Source organism: Dermacentor silvarum, chromosome 8, assembly GCF_013339745.2.
Source record: "Dermacentor silvarum isolate Dsil-2018 chromosome 8, BIME_Dsil_1.4, whole genome shotgun sequence".
Taxonomy (NCBI): Eukaryota; Metazoa; Arthropoda; class Arachnida; order Ixodida; family Ixodidae; genus Dermacentor; species Dermacentor silvarum.
Genome location: NC_051161.1, coordinates 109,224,094 through 109,239,477, shown reverse-complemented (window position 1 = coordinate 109,239,477; position 15,384 = coordinate 109,224,094).

Genomic DNA, 15,384 nt, shown 5'->3' with positions numbered 1-15,384 from the left:
AGATACATGAATAACAGGCAAATAAAGTTAACCAATCTTTATCTTTTTTCAAGCTTTCCGCTCACCCTTCTGACTACTTCGGGCATCCAATACAGTTGATCGTTTGCCTGCCATGCACCACTATGCCATAAATATGCTGCCAATAGCCTCCTGCCATTTCCATGACCGCTCGCACGTCGTGGTAACTGATTTCCTGCATAGCGGGAAAGTAGAAACTTAATTTGACCAGCCGCATCAAATGTGTACAGGAGACATGTACTTGATTTTCTATGGTTGCACTTTCTTTTGCACCGGCTTACACATAATCACAGTAAGTGCCTCGAATTGTTAAAAAAGCTGTCCCGCCTCAGTCGTACTAGTCATGTTCCGCTGATCAGCGTACTGAAGTTATCCAGTAACAAAATCATTTTATACAACCTGTTCGTGTGGCGCTGTACCTCAAAAATATAGACAGTAGACTTCAGCGATTCCTTCGGCTCTGAACTCACTTTTGGTCAAAGCTGCATTCTCCCACAATGATGACTAACATCGTTTTGTTGCGCAGTCAGCAGGTGGCACATATGGAATATGAAAGATTGGCCAAAAAATACGTGTCTTATGGCAAGTTATAATCAGAGATAACTTTACAGAATTGTTACAGAGTAAATGCTGTCGAAAGGTAAAATGCACGCTAAACTAAGTATTGAGGTCAATGAGTACATAAACAAACTGTAACGGCCATGTTACTTTTGCTTGCCTCGACAAGAAGCCAGTGGTTGTTGGGTGGTTGGATGGGAGGAGGGGTGTGGTCATGTAAAATGTAGTAATTTAAAGAAGGCATTTGAAAAGGAAGTTGTATTCATATTTAGGTGACAATATATAAATTATATCATGTTACGAATCAAAAGTGTGGATTCGATAAATAGGTTCTGACTTTATTTTCTTTGCGGTGTACGCATCCTCATTGCTCTAGGGCCTAGTGATGCATATTGTGCAGGTTGAAATACGTGCGTGACTGCCTTTAGCCCTTTCAGATTTCCCATGTGTAACTAGGTTCGAGTTGTTTAGTGAAAATCTGTAGCTTCATAGAAAATTTTATGGGCGACGGTTTAGGCAAAGACATCATCATCATCAGCCTATTTATGCCCACTCCAGGAGGAAGGCATGTCCCTGCGATCTCAAATTACCCCTGTTCTGCGCTAGCTGATTTCAACTTGCGCCTGCAAATTTCAAGACTTCATCACCCCACCTAGTTTTCTGCCGTCCTCTACTGCACTTCCCTTCTCTTGGTACCCATTGTGTAACTCTAATGGCCCACCGGTTATCCGTCCTACGCATTACATGGCCTGCCCTACTCGATCTTTTTTTCTCTTAATGTCAAATAAAATATCGGCTATCCCCATTTGCTCTTTGATCCACACCGCTCTCTTCCTGTCTCTTAACGTTAGGCCTAAAATTTTTCATCCCATCGCCCTTTGCGCGGTCCGTAACTTGTTCTCGAGCTTCTTTGTTAACCTCCAAGTTTCAAACAAGCTCGATAATAAGTTAAGACATATACTAATGCTGACTGTATTTTTTTTCAAGATGATTGACTCTTTATTATCTTCACTGCCAAATATATGGGTTTAGTCACTTTCTCTCCATTCTGCTGTTTTGTTTTCTATTGTCGTAAACACGGTGAAATTGCTTGGTGATCAGTGTGCTAAATTTCGTAAATATGCCAATGCAGTTTTTCATATTCAGCAGGACAGCATCCCAACACGAATCTGCCCTACATGGCGGCCGTTTGGCATTTGAGATGACCGTAAAATATTACGTTTTCGTACACCACATATTTAATTCGGTGCTCATGTAAATCAATGTTGACGCGATCACTGTTGATGAATTGCTGCGTTAAAGGCTGCAGGCTTTTTATGCTCCAAGGGTCGTTTGGTAGGCTTTACCTCAGGTTACTTGCACACTTGACGAACCACTTGATTTTACAATGTGACGGCCAATGTTTCGGAAGGCTCAAGCATAGCGTTCCATACGAACGTATGCGCATTATTTTGCTTCACCTCAGTAAAAGTGCGTAGAAAAGTGGTTTAACAATTGGACAAAGGCCAACCTGGCACGTAGAGTTCAAGCTAACGATGGTTGTGAAAACCAGATTCCGTACAGAAAATCTCCTTATAGCCATAAAACGCTCTTCACTGCAGACGTGAACCTTTGTATCGTCGTTGGTACAGCTTGTCACAAAAAATTTAATACTGGGTTGTCTCCCTTTAGCTCAAAAAGCAGCACATATCGCGCAGTTAGTCTGAAAGGTCGTTCGTTATTGGAAGGAGCACAACTACTAACGGGCATTCGGTGCCCATATGTCCTTTTTACGTCCGAGATACTCGTTTTACCCCAGGCCGACTGCCTACCAGTTATTAATTCTACGTCCGACTCTTTCAAGTATAGACGAGATCCATATTTGTAAACATGGAACTATGACGTCACTAGCGCAAGGGCGCATGAACAGAATCAAATAGAAGAAATTAAATTTTACTTGTCGTCGAGCCACTTCAAATCATGACGGCGATAATCTGAGGCTTAGCTTGTTTTTCTGGACGACTATAAAAGGCTCAGGACCAATATACAATCGCTCGCGCCTGCTACAACCAGCCGGTTCACAGGAGGCAACAGCGGGCGGCTCTAGCGTGGAGACGGTCTATAGGAACAGCACTGGTGCAATTTCTTAGAGTGGTGACACGCGCATGCGCTCAACGGGAATATGCGTAGTCTTTGTCCCTAGTGATTTTGGAACGTTTCTTTGCAGCACTTTTTTGTATTTGATCAGCTGGTTTAATTCTGTGAAATAAATATTATTGGAAACGGCGCTTCGTTGAAGTAGATGAACAATGGGCATGTTTAGGTGGCGTTTTCTATTTTATCTATCTTTTAAGATTTTTATCTATAGCGAACCGCAGCGAGATGTGGTTGCTTGTGGCGTTGTTGCGCGCCATTGTTTATAGCTTCCGAGAAGGTTAGCATAGTCATTGCCCCACATCGTGACACAAATGTGAAACTTTAATTGAGTGATGAAGTTTTACGCGCCAAAATTCACGGTGATAATGAGGCGCGCCACAGTGGGTGACTCCGGAATAATTTTGACTACCTGGGGTTCTCGACTGTGCACCTAAACCTAAGTACCTTCGTCGGCTAAACAAATTTTCCCGGTGGTTATTTTTCAGAACTAGCAGAAACATACCGTACCTTATCGGACAGCAAACGACGCGTGCTTTCTGACGTCGCCTTTCCTTACCCTTTACCCCGCTCCTCCCCCATATGCGGGCTGTCACGAGCGAAGCAATTTTTTCGTTTCATGCTACTTCCTCCACCTTGCGGTATTCCGCAGAAGCGATTTGGAACTGCTTCTTCAGTGCTTTTGCGGTGAGCTCACTTACCATTACACCAGTCTGGAGGGCATTGTAGTGACGCCCGAGAGCTCCAGGGTGCATCGTGGCGACGCGTTGGAAAGACGTAGTGGATGCCAAACGAGTTTCTGACGTCGGATTAAGCCTGTGCCGTGCTCCGGCAATTCATACGCACACTCTCGACAACCCCCCGGCGCGGTGTGCCAGACAGCAACAGCAGAAGCAGTGGAAAGGTAAAAAGAAAAGGCAAAAAAAAAGGTGCGCATAAAAAAAAACGACTGTGCGTGTTCTCGAAAGCCCGTAAGGAAACCCTTGGCGGGCTCAGCACGTCCTCACAGGCAGCAGTCGTCTGTAGAGCGTTGTCAACAGCCTACAGATGAAAACGTGCTATGCACTGTGTATCTCAACCCATTCCGAGGCTCCAATTGTTCTCATCAGGCACTGAAGCTGTGACCTCGGCTGGGGCCCTCGACGCCTCTACAAGACAAATGCTTCACGGCGTAACTGCAGGGAACGACGCTGTGCTGGGGGCCACAGACTTCGTCCTATGGCCGGCTTGGAGAGGCGACACTAGACTAATGGGGCGCCACTGGACGTTTATAAAGCTGACGCTAGCCGCTGGGGGCCGAGAGGGATCCCGCCTAACTTGCTTACGCCACTGTCGTTTCCGCCGGACCGGTGTCGCAACGTGCCCCTTCCTTTTTTTACTTACGTCATTGGGCTCTCGCAGAATGTTTTCTGCAGTGAACATTGTGCACCCTTTGCCAAAATTACTGCGTGTAGGTCAAGTAGTCTGTCTGAAGGTTTTGCGTTTTTCTTGAAATACTGTCAGCAGCCTATATAAAAAGTCCGCGCGTACGGGAAGTGCACACTGCTGTCAACGAATTCTACATTGACAGGTAAAACTAGTGACATGAACTGTTATCACTCATCGCTTTCTATTTAGTTTTGTTCCCACGTTGTTATTATGCACACGTATTGTTGTTGAGCGATATGTTAGGCTTACTTAAAATGAGAGCGAGTGGCGGCGCAGTCTCTTTTATTGATGATGACGATGTTGGTGATGACATGTGTAGTGTTTTTAGGCGCAAGGACGCAATATGGAGCTTTTTTGTGTGACTCTAGTCTTTTTGACGCAACTGAAATTTTGTGGGTGAAAATGAGACACCGTCCGCTAGGCTTCGCGTGCTTGGGACGTGTGAATTGGCACATGTGCGAAGCATTGAGAGAAGTCGTGGTATAATTGTCTTAGGCTGCATATTTTTGTAGGAAAGGAGGCTATTGGAAACACCAGGAAACAATAGGTTTCCCACGTTGCCAATATTATCACTACCACGTGACTGTATAAGGCTCTATACTAATGGGAATGGGGTCTATCTTAGGTTAAATCAGGGAGTCTCCAAAATAAATGCAAAGGGAAATGTGACGATAGTGTCTACGAAAGCTCCAAGTATGGTGGTTCAGTCCCTTTGGGAATGACAGCTATTACACAAGTCGGCCTAAACTTCGTTCTAGTGGCTGCAGGCTTATTTGTGACGCTGAAGATATACAAAATATAGCGTTGTAAATGTCAGTCAATAATAATTAAGCACACGCGCCAAAACTGTAGAATTAAAGGATGAAATAAATATTGGTAGCTAAAATTGTTTTTTTTTCTTTTTGCTTTGCACGTTTCTTCTTGATTTTACAAAGCCAAAAAAGAGCAAGAAAAAATAGTGTTTGAAACTCATGGAGCATGAATGAAAACGATAAGTATAACAGCGTCAGCCGAGGGTGACCATCGTCACTTCTGGTAAATACGTTAAACAAGTACTTTACAACGCGGCTATGCGACTTAAAGTGTGTTTACACCACGTTAAGATCTACCTTAGCGATCGCTAACTCCCTATATGTCTGATAATCGTTGCGGATATATTGATCAAAGCACGAGCAATGTGGGTAGAGACGCATTAAAACCTGACCTTATCATTTTTATAGTTCTCGAGTGCTTAAAAAACGACGCTGTGTTGGTCCTTTTCTCTGTAAGTGCGTCACCGCATCTGTTTACAGATGCGGTGACGCACTTATAGAGGAAAGGACCAACGCAGCGTCAGATGTGGTGATGCATTTATATGTCGAGCTGCGTATTAAGTTGCTATTTCGTCAATCAGTGAAAATGCCTTCATGAACTTGTTCGAACACCTGGATCATATTGGAAAAGTCCGAAGTTCGAACTTCGACCAGTTTGAGCAGTCATCTTTTAGAGCAGGGTGACCAACCGAACAAACGTGGGAGCTGTGGAAACACCCGTCTGGTAATACGTATGAAAACTATTACAGTTAGAAATAAGAAAAAAAAACAAGAGGAGGGGAAAATGCTGCGGCAGAACTCATCTCACGACGACTATCGACTGCAATGCGTGCTTAGTGCCTATGGTGTTGGGCTGCTAAGCACGAGATCACGGAATTGAATGCCGGCTACGGCGGCTGCAATTTCATTGGGGCGAAAAGCGAAAACACCCCTGTACTTAGATTTAAAAGAACGTTAGAGAACCCGATAGCGAAGCTTATGTGATGACTATGACGCAACCACGACGCTACGACGAAGACGGCCTGAGAATGGATGCATGATAGCGGCTGTCTGACTATGGTGGCATGACAAAGGCGGCATAATCATGATTGACTGGCGATAGCATGATTGTTATAAAATGGCGAAGAAAGATTGATGTCGATCATGGAGGAAAGAAACAAAACAATAGAGGCCCTGACGTCACGTTTTTGAAGCCGGAAGTGCAGCCATGTTGGTGTGCCACCATCCTTTGCGCCTCCAATCAGGGGTTCTGCAGCTCGCCGGAGCAGATAGCGCGTACTTTGAACTTGCATTGTTACAAGCTGCCGGAAGTGTGTGCTACCGACGCGCGTCAAAACAAAGCCTAGGAAACTTCTGTAGCAGTTTTATTGAAGCCGACGCGCTGCTGTGTTTTTCCGTGGCACGTTGGGGAAGACGAAGAACATCCGCGCCGTGATTGCCTGAGTGCATCTGTTGCTGGCTAACACTCACACTCACAGAGCCAAAACACAGCTTTCAAGCTTACACACCGCCCTCCAAAGTCAGCTTTTCTCGCGAACAAAAAGTGCTGCGAGAAATACACCGGCGGGAGAATCTTATTTCACTTTTCAGAGACCGAGAGCAGCAACGAAAGCTTCAAGAGCATGGTTGCTATGGCAACGTTGACATTTGGAGTACCCGAGCCCACGATGCGGCGCTGGAGCTTGGTCTCCCCGTGCCGACGTGGGTGCGGCCCGCGGCATCGTTGCCTCCCTGAGAGGGGGCAACAGAGCTTCTCAGGACCTCCACTAAAGTTCTTTGTCTGTCTGTCTGACCCGTCCCAGTGCTCCTTTGCGAAAAACAGCACGTGACTTCCGCCACACCTTCTCCAATACGTCCGTGCTGGCCGGGGCCTCTCCTGGGGTTTCCTTCCTCCATGATGTCGATGAAAGGACGAAGGCCGTATGACGACGCCGGCTTGACGACGATGCAATGAAGTTACTGAAGTGATGACAATGACAAAATGACAGCATGACGACTATGGCTTCAGGACGACGGTGCGACGAAGGTGGTGCGATGATGCCGGTATGAGGAGAGTCAGATGACCAAGCTGCAATGGCAGCGACGCGGCGACCACGATACCACGATATTATCGTTACCACGAACACATGCCTAGTGACCCGAGCTATTAGACAACTTAGACAACTATGTCGCCGTAGACGGCGTGACGACCACAACATGCGGAGAGTCACCTTGAACGACGACGATTGTACGAACACAACGGCATCACAATGGCGGTGTAACAAGGAATACATGACGACTGTATGATGATGATGGTGCGAAGACAATGGCATGACGAAAGTCGGATGACAAAACTAGAATCACGATGATGCGGCGTCCAGAGTAGCATCGCGACCATTAAAACAAAACTAGTGGCCCAAGCAAGCATAAAGCTTGGGTATATCGGATATCCCCGTTGGCTCACTGAACCACACCGCTGTCTTGCTCTCTCCTAACATTACGCGTATTATTTTTCGTTCCATTCCTCTGTGCAAAGTGCTTAACTTATTCTTGAACTGCTTTGTTAACCCTCAAGTTATTGCCCCATATATGTTAGACGATAGCATGACAACAGGATGACGAAGCCGGAATGACGAAGGCGGAATGACGACCACGGCTCGATCAAGACGACATTACTTCTTCGGCAGGACAATGGATGTATAATCGCGACTGTCGGACCACCAAGCAATGACGGCGATGGCATGACAACGCCACATGGCATGATTGAACGGGGACGCGTAATGATTACCATAGAATGACGAATGAATAAGGACGATGGATCGACGTAGGTAGCATGACGACGAAGGCATGCGGACAACGGGGTGACATTGTACTCATCCCGTTGAAGTGATGGCAGAGCTACAATGACAACGTGACGACGACGTCATTATGACAGTAGTGCCAGGACCTTGATTAACATGGTATAAGGACAGTGAGTGACGCCGAGTGTACGATGGAAATGGCGTGACGATGCTTGCATCACAACATCTGTATGATGACGATGGCGTGACGAGGATGGCATGATGAGGGTCAGATGAAGCTAGGGCTCCGATATTAGAACGACGCCGAAGGAGTTACCATGGTGGTGGGCCTATTGACCCTTTTCGCGGCGATCCCGTGGGCGCTGCCATGTTTGATCACGTGGTGACGCGGCCATTGCTTGCCTCAACTGCCTCCGTTGCCTCCGTGTTTACAATAGATGTGTATGACGCCGGTGCGGCTTAGCAAACCTCTGTTTCGGGAAATGTCGTAGACGGTGATTCGGTGGGCGACACGAAGCTTTGGCCGCAGTTTTAGAGAACATGCGAAATCGCTTTCGGAGCTGATCAAGCTACGTCCAAGCGGCGCGAGCAGCTTATACGCCGCTTGCTCTAAATGCGGGGCAATTATGTTGAAGAAGCGGCTTGTCACGTTTCTGACTCAGTAACGTTCCTCGGTGCGGTCACTATCTGATAATTTTCTGCCTAATCGCTCGTGGGTGTGCTCAATTCCGTCAGATTTGTCCTTGCTGTGCACAAGGCTTGAAACGTAGCTGTTCTGCACATTGTAATAACTTGTAGCAAATGCGTATTATCGCTAGTAACTCACTTACTCTTGTGGACCGTCACGAAACATTCAGCTTCGACCATTCGTGCATTATCGGTGCAGTATACCGTCACTTATTGTGCGTATATAGTGCGCATATATTCAAGTGTGCGCCCATCCCCTCATTCTTGACACATTGGAGAAAGAGTGGGCATAAGTTTCCGTGCTGGTTGGGGTAGATGTTAGATGCTGTGCGCGAAACCTACTATGACAGGAAGTGGCGCTACTCCGGTTATCATTGTTTAACGAGCGGTACTCACTCTTGCCGAAGTACCGGGGCTGAAGCCTTTTCTATGAAGGTTAGCAATACAACGCTGGCGGATGAGCAAGTTTCTCTATCCTCGAGGAAAGCCGTACATCTCGAAGTGCCGGAAACATGTACGGACAGTTGCAGCAGCGGTCCGCGAACTTGGCCCCACATATTCATTACGTTCCTTAACATGCCAGTCACTATTTTTGCAGCCAGATGATCATTTGCATTAGATGATCACTGCACACATCTTCAATCCACACGATTCAATCCAGCACGATTGGAGCACAGTACGTTAGCGAAGACTCAGTTGAATTTCCGACAGCTGATCAGCAATGTAGAAGCGGTAATGGTTTCGTATTCGTGTGCGGTCGCTGAGGACACCTATGCCGTGCCGCCGTAAGCGCCATCTCGTTTCTCTAGAACAAACTGGCCCGAGAAAAGGGTCAATATTGTAAGAAAACGAAAGCACAGACAGACAGACAGACAGACAGACGCATACAGACAGACAGACAGACAGACAGACAGACAGACAGACCAGGCACAAGACAGACAGCCGACAGACAGACGACAGACAGACAGACCTGCCAGACAGACAGCAGACCAGACAGACAGGACAACAGACCAGGACAGACAGACAGACAGACAGACAGCCAGACAGACAGACAGACAGAACAGACAGACAGACAGACAGGACAGACCGACAGGACAGACAGGACAGACAGACAGACAGACAGACAGACAGACAGACAGACAGACAGACGACAGACAGACAGACAGACAGACAGACAGACAGACAGACAGACAGACAGACAGAACAGACGGACGGACGGACCGGACGGACGGACGGACGGACGGACGGACGGACGGACGGACGGACGGACGGACGGACGGACGGATCGGACGGACGGACGGACGGACGGACGGACGGACGGACGGACGGACGGACGGACGGACGGACGGACCGACCGACCCGACCGGACCCGACCAACCGACAGACAGACAGACAGACAGACAGACATGTGTTTATCAGATAGATACCCTCAAAACGGCTGATGTAGACAAAGAATGCTACGCACGATAAAAAGGGAGCGATATCTAGGACTGGATCTGTTGCAACCATAGATAACGTTACCATGTCGATAGAAAGTGTACGAGAGAGAAGGAATATTAAGGAGAGGTAGAGAAAATGCTATACTTAAAAGGGTGTTTATCATACCGAATTAGCTCAATCAGGCTAGGTAGACATTTGTCACCACATGCCGATAAACCATCATCGTTATCATCAGGCAGGCAATTCTACTCTGCACAAGAACACTAGCAGAAGGGCCGGTCGTACAGCGGACACGTCGCACATGGGGCGAAATGCAAAAATTAAGGTTTTCAGTTATAAAAATTATCACGAATCTACACGAAAAACCTAAAATCACGTTGCGATTGTATACGTGATTCGTACGTCAACGAGGCCATTGGTCATTGCTTAAATACATGTGCTGTCATTTACGAAGTGGTAGGAAGCAGCACGCTATCATGAGAAAGCAGCACGCTATCAATAGGGCCCAAACGAAGTTTTCATCTGCGCAGAGAGACAGTTTTTGGAACGCCGAGATTTACGAGCTGTCGTGTAAGTGTGCGGGCGCTTTGAGGGGCTCCAGTTCTCTGCTCCGCTTCGAGTGAAGCGCCGGAGGGGAGGTTTATGTTCTCTGTAGCCTTTAGTCGATCTAAGAAAGCATGAACTTAAACCACAAGACAGAGTCAGGTGCTGTTAAACTGGTTGGAAATATGCAAAAAAAAGCCGAATGCCGCAAGGATACAAAATTATAACAAAAGCATGCAAGGTGGATAATAGAGATGGAATGACGTTATTGTTGTGAACTGCCAGTTCACTTCATAGCCAAACACAGCTTCCAAAGAACAGAATAAACAAAATCACAGAGATCTCTTCCTCTATACAAAGTGGAGTGGAAACCTAATTTACTCAAATTATGAGGATTTTTTGTGCATTAACTTAGCGTATCTAACACCAGGAGGTAAGATGGATCGGCACGACAGCTCTGTCCATTCATCCCATGTGCTTGCCTACCCTTGACTCAGGAAATTATTTCGACAAAAGGTAGAAAGACGTATAGCTAAGCACCACCTTGTAGGGAATTTCTTCAGTGAAATGCAACTGGCATGGAATGCAATCATCGATCTTGAGTTCGGCACGAGCGCCTCTGTTAAATACTGCAATGTATCCCTGAACATTATTGATTGTTACTTTTACCCGTGAACGTGATTGAGATGCCCGTTTACCAATACTAAGTTCACCTGCTCTCCCCAATTGTTGGTTGTCGTGACTGCGTTTTTTCTGTGGTTTGCTCTGACAGTGCTTTCACATTACGAATTCACAGGACGCATTCAGCTCGGGTTATGACATCTTCATTGTAACTTATGCGCATAGGGTAAGAGAACACAAACAGAGAAATGTACGACAATGATGCAACTCATGGCGCCTGCTTGCATAACTGCTTGCATTGTACACTGCGCTAATTTTCGACGCCTTTGATACTTCGACGACAACATAATGTCGCCATATTGGCGTCGTAATTAGTGCTTCACGACACCGGAAAATAAATAATTATCAAATGCTAGTCCCTGCCCCTATATTGCCAAGAACTAAAAGGTGCGGCGTCATTTAGCGAGATACGTGGTCACACTGAAAAAACTCCAGGACATGTTTTGTAAATTTCGAGAAAAAGGTGTACTTCACAAGGAAAAGGTACATGGTAAATCGCACAATGTATCCTAAGCCGCTACATGGAAAACAATTGAGTATTCTCACTCACTCGCTGTCTCTCTCGCTCTTTCATTCGCTCAGTGTCGCGGTCGTATATTCGGGTCATTCGCTTACATTGGGAATAATCCTCGATGGTTCTATGCAGTGGTGGTTCAAAGTATGGGGCGAAGACCATGTCTGCCGTCAACCGCTATAGCCGCCGTCCCAAAGCCGGTACCATTATCGCTTAAACAACAGGAGTGAGCCCGGAGGGCCACTGGCTCTGTGCACTACGCAAGCTGCCCACAGGGACAGCCCGTGGTGAGATATTTCCACTTATTTGAACTACCTTCAAGACATTTAATAAGTTTAACGCCACAGTTACAGTCAAAAATAGTGCTTGCCATTCTATAATACAAACTCTATAGTGATATAAATTAAGAAACTTCTTTTGAATTTAGTGCGTGATAGGCATCAAAACAGCAAGTAGTGGCACCTACTTTAACGTCCAAAACCAAATTTAAGCTACGCGCCATGGTGACCTTCAGTGGACGGATCATTGTGTGCTACACCACTTGCCTCCTCCGCTGTACAAGCCGTAAAAAAACGAACCAGAGCGCACAGAAGGGATGAATGCTAATCTGTGATTACTGGTAACTGCAGTTCTACTCCCCACGTAGAAATACATTTTACCGCAAAATATTTCTAAAATAGTGCCATTCCATATCTCGTGCATTTCACTACCGTGATAAAAAGGGTTGAATGGCCCCTTTAAGCATTAGTTCATCATTCCCCGATATGGAGAAAGAATCTCCAGAACACTGCCAAGATGACGTCAAAACTGCCGAGATGAGATCCGCTATACATTTACGTGAAATTGGTAAACGGGTTTGAAACGGCAACACGTTCGGACTGAATCGAGAAGGCGAAATGCTGCCATGTCAAACAATCAGACATATGTCATATTTGGGTGGGCGTTTGTGCGATCTCTGTCAGCACTACAAATGTGACATAAAAAAGCCAGAAATGTCGCTGCTATAGCAAAATCGGGCTCCCCTGATGAATTGAAAGGAGGGAGATCAGTTCAATACCCCGCTCTTCTTGTATTACGGCTTGAAAGCTGTTTATCACCAACGTCACATCACGGCCAGAGCGCTCTTAATCAATCACCCAAATATTCCTATAGTTTCCGTTACAGTCCGACACCCGAAGTCTGCAGGGAGGAGACGAAAAAAAAACGCTTCTGACGGCGACAATGTGTCAGTGAGACAGACACCTGCGGAGCAGTGATGACGGTATGAAGTCTATGGCAATGACGACAGCAGATGAAGACGGCGGCAGTGCCACGTTGATAGTTCCACGAGAAAGATTCGATGACAGCAGCACGAGAAGGGACGACAACATGGGTACAATGGCAGCGCGACGGTGACGAAGGCGCAATAATACCGTTATGACAAAGGCCGCATGACGAAGACGACATGACGGTAGCGGATGTTCGATGGAACCGGAATGTTGCAATGTACCGTGGTAATACAAGCAGCAGCGATGTTACAGAGTAGAGTGATGTTACACGGATATACAGATACCTAGCTCATAATTGCTTAGCAATGCAATGTGCTCAAACGAGGTGTAATATCGTTAAAAAATATACTTAAGAGAAATTAGAAAAGAAAGCAGTCATGAAGGAAAGGCAAAGAGGTTAATCAAGTGGAGCCTGGTAGGCTCCACCTCGTTTCCTTCCTTTCTTTACTGGGGAAGAGGGAAAGGTGACTGAAACATGGGAAGGAGGCGATAAGTTCACACATTGCACGGGTACAAACACAATGAAGAGTTCGTCAACAACTCTCTTCCACAATTTGCGACAAAACAAGGGAAGTCGCAACTTAAACAATGGAGCTAGAAACAAAGCTGTAAACAAGACTGATATACCGTGTATCCTAACTAACGCGGGCTAAGCTGTGAAAAAGTTGGGGGGGGGGGGGGAAATGATGGGAGAGCTCGCTTTAATAATGGGAGAGCTCGTATTGAGAGTAGAGCAAACCACAACCTAAACAATAAAAAAAAAAACGCAGAATTCCGGGTGCGGCGCCGTTGTCTGCGAGCGCTGACAAGGGCGCAGTATTGCTTTAAGGACGGGGGGGGGGGGGGGGGGGGGGGGAAGGCGGCTTGAAGCAATTGCCGCAGAGCAGGTTCGAATTAAAGAGGAGGGCCCAACCTGTGGAGAAGGGCACTCTGATTCATCATTTTTGGTCTGAAAATAAAATAGAGTGTTCTGAAATCTTTGAGCCTATTTTCTCACTTTGCACTATTTGTCCGAACAAAACCTTTAGAGAAGCTATCATTGTTTCTTATCAAACTATCTGCAGACTAGCCAGATTGATATAAATCACGGCGTTCATGACGGAAAGCTGCCACTATTGCAGTAAAATAGGCGAATAATATTCACTAGTGAATTAAGCGTGCAAGGCATAGTTTCGCACGGCTTATGACATTTCATTTGATATATATGACGTTATCGTGTGCAAAATAGCGAGAAAATTGAAGTGCGCATTGAATTTATTTGCGATACCTAGTTACTCGATTCTATCAGGTAGTTTCATTATGCAGGTACATGCTAATTTTATGAGGGTTGGAGTGATATGTATGACGAGTTCTTTGATTGTTGAGTGTGTATATCTAAGTAAAATGGTGAATAGAATTCACTAGTGACCGAAGCCTACCAGTGCCCTGTGATCTTAGAATTATCTTCATTATTTCGCTTGGTAGCCGTGACCACATCATACGTGTGCCAATAACTGGCTGTGCGACTCCATGTAGACAGTTCCTCGCAATTATTTACAAAAAAATGCTGCCACATCTGTTGCTCTAATAATAATAAAGAAGGCCTTCAAAAGTAGTTGTTAGTCTCGTGGCAGGAAAGATACTGCTCTCCTACCTTGCCCTTTATTTTGAAGAAAAACATATCAACCCCATATATTTTCACAAGATTTCATTTGCTTGAAATTGAAAGGTTCTCGAATTGCGTTAAAATTGAACAAAATTCATTGGCTGGATTAGTTCGGCTGAGGCTTTTAGTAGGTCCAGTTGTGCTTGGAATAAATTGGGTAGCGCATGGATTAAAATGACTGGCATTTGGAAGAATTTGAATTGGTCTTGGAATAAATTGACTGGTGCGGGAATTAATATGGCTAGCGCTTGGAATAAAATGAGCGCGAAAGCCCGGTGTCATAGAAGCTACACGACAACACGTCAAAGAAAACTCCAAGATCCTGCAAACTAAACCTAGAAAGTAGTGTGATGGTCACTACAGGGCTAAATGCGAAAAAAACAAAATACTAGTGCCATGTTAATCGTATTATTTCGCGTTATAGCGGGTAACTCCGCCTACGCCCCGTCGTCCCTAATTTAGTTACTTGCTCTTGTGAACTCGCAATCAAGGCTTGCTATATTCTCATCCGTGAGTTCCACAGGTGTACGTTCTCATGACCGATAAGCTCAGATATATACATTGTAGGGAAAACACAAAAGTCTGGCGGGATAGCGATTGCACTGAGGTCCCTAATGAAGTGTTCTTAGGCCAGGCCACGTACTCTTGAACAGACATTGCGGGAACAAGCCATGTAGCAGCCCAACGCAGGTCAGGAAGGACTAGCCCAATCCCGCGCAGACATGGAATTGCTTCCTGCATAAACGTCGAGCAGTTAACGCACAAAATATGCGCACGTGCAATTATTCAGAGCACGCGTCCAGAAAAAGGTACAAGCCGCTGCTTGCAAATATTTGCAAGCGCAAATGAGCGCGAAGACACTAAATGAGATTCTGCT